The following is a 2500-nucleotide window of genomic DNA, read 5'->3' on the forward strand; positions in this document are numbered from 1 at the left end:
GCTCGTACGAGTCTCATCCGGTAAAGCGAATGATTAGAGGCCTTGGGGCCGAAACGACCTCAACCTATTCTCAAACTTTAAATGGGTGAGATCTCCGGCTTGCTTGATATGCTGAAGCCGCGAGCAAACGACTCGGATCGGAGTGCCAAGTGGGCCACTTTTGGTAAGCAGAACTGGCGCTGTGGGATGAACCAAACGCCGAGTTAAGGCGCCCGAATCGACGCTCATGGGAAACCATGAAAGGCGTTGGTTGCTTAAGACAGCAGGACGGTGGCCATGGAAGTCGGAATCCGCTAAGGAGTGTGTAACAACTCACCTGCCGAAGCAACTAGCCCTGAAAATGGATGGCGCTGAAGCGTCGTGCCTATACTCGGCCGTCAGTCTGGCAGTCATGGCCGGTCCTTGCGGCCGGCCGCGAAGCCCTGACGAGTAGGAGGGTCGCGGCGGTGGGCGCAGAAGGGTCTGGGCGTGAGCCTGCCTGGAGCCGCCGTCGGTGCAGATCTTGGTGGTAGTAGCAAATACTCCAGCGAGGCCCTGGAGGGCTGACGCGGAGAAGGGTTTCGTGTGAACAGCCGTTGCACACGAGTCAGTCGATCCTAAGCCCTAGGAGAAATCCGATGTTGATGGGGGCCGTCATAGCATGATGCACTTTGTGCTGGCCCCCGTTGGGCGAAAGGGAATCCGGTTCCTATTCCGGAACCCGGCAGCGGAACCGATACAAGTCGGGCCCCTCTTTTAGAGATGCTCGTCGGGGTAACCCAAAAGGACCCGGAGACGCCGTCGGGAGATCGGGGAAGAGTTTTCTTTTCTGCATGAGCGTTCGAGTTCCCTGGAATCCTCTAGCAGGGAGATAGGGTTTGGAACGCGAAGAGCACCGCAGTTGCGGCGGTGTCCCGATCTTCCCCTCGGACCTTGAAAATCCGGGAGAGGGCCACGTGGAGGTGTCGCGCCGGTTCGTACCCATATCCGCAGCAGGTCTCCAAGGTGAAGAGCCTCTAGTCGATAGAATAATGTAGGTAAGGGAAGTCGGCAAATTGGATCCGTAACTTCGGGATAAGGATTGGCTCTGAGGATCGGGGCGTGTCGGGCTTGGTCGGGAAGTGGGTCAGCGCTAACGTGCCGGGCCTGGGCGAGGTGAGTGCCGTAGGGGTGCCGGTAAGTGCGGGCGTTTAGCGCGGGCGTGGTCTGCTCTCGCCGTTGGTTGGCCTCGTGCTGGCCGGCGGTGCAGGATGCGCGCGCCTGCGCGGCGTTCGCGCCCCGGTGCTTCAACCTGCGTGCAGGATCCGAGCTCGGTCCCGTGCCTTGGCCTCCCACGGATCTTCCTTGCTGCGAGGCCGCGTCCGCCTTAGCGTGCTCCTCCGGGGGCGCGCGGGTGCGCGGATTCTCTTCGGCCGCCATTCAACGATCAACTCAGAACTGGCACGGACTGGGGGAATCCGACTGTCTAATTAAAACAAAGCATTGCGATGGCCCTAGCGGGTGTTGACGCAATGTGATTTCTGCCCAGTGCTCTGAATGTCAACGTGAAGAAATTCAAGCAAGCGCGGGTAAACGGCGGGAGTAACTATGACTTGTCCGCCAATTCATGGAGGCGCTTGAGATCGGTCGGGGGGAAGAGCCGGCGTCCCGCCGGGGAGCAGCGAGCCCGCTGCCTGACGCGGGCGAGGCCGCTGCGCCGCCCGTCGACGCAGCCGAGGACTTCGCGGCCGACACCACCGGGCCGCCGCCGGAGGGGCCGACTGACGCCGCCATCTGGGAGCATCTGGCGGGGCTACCCGCTTCCGCCCAACGTTTCTCTGCCCTGGATCGTGTCATAGGTCTGGGGCGGGGCACGCCGCCCGATGTCATCCTGGGCATGCTCCCGGATGCCCTTGCGTCGGTCGGGTCCAGAGGGGAGAGATCGATCACCAGGACACAGCGGCCGCGCCAACCATCGAAGCGGCCGCCTGCCGCGCCGCCGACGCAGAAGCGCAAGCGGCGCCGCTGGGAGTACGCGAGAACGCAGGATGCCTTCCGACGGTCGCGTGCACGTTGCGTGCGCGGCCTCTTGGATGGCACCCTGCTCCAGCCGCCACCTGCCATCCCTGGTCTGCTGGACTTCTGGGCGGACCTCTTCACCAAGAAGCCCATCTCCACCGCGGGCTTCATTCGTGACCGCCTCCTCCCGCACTCAGAGCCTGTCGCTCTCGAGTGCATATGGGGGCCGGTCACACGTGAGGAGGTCGCCGCCGCGTTGCCGCCCAGGGGATCAGCAGCCGGGCCGGACGGCCTTACCCCAGCGGAGTTGCGGCGCCTGCCGCACGAAGTCCTGGTGAAAGTGATGAATCTCTTCCTTCTGGCCCGCGCCCTTCCGGAACGCCTGCTTCGCGCGCGAACGTCCCTTCTCCCGAAAACGGCTGCACCAACATCCCCCGCTGACTTTCGCCCCATTACGGTCTGCTCGGTGTTGGCGCGGACCTTTCACAAGGTTCTCGCGTCACGCCTGATGCGCGCATGTGCT

The 2500-nt window shown here is 63.0% G+C and overlaps 1 pseudogene; it reads left to right on the forward strand.

The window, feature by feature from the left end:
* Positions 1-2500, forward strand: part of LOC124590162 — a 7286-nt pseudogene that overhangs the window by 1304 nt on the left and 3482 nt on the right.

This window comes from Schistocerca americana, unplaced genomic scaffold, assembly GCF_021461395.2.
Source record: "Schistocerca americana isolate TAMUIC-IGC-003095 unplaced genomic scaffold, iqSchAmer2.1 HiC_scaffold_746, whole genome shotgun sequence".
NCBI classification, from domain to species: Eukaryota; Metazoa; Arthropoda; class Insecta; order Orthoptera; family Acrididae; genus Schistocerca; species Schistocerca americana.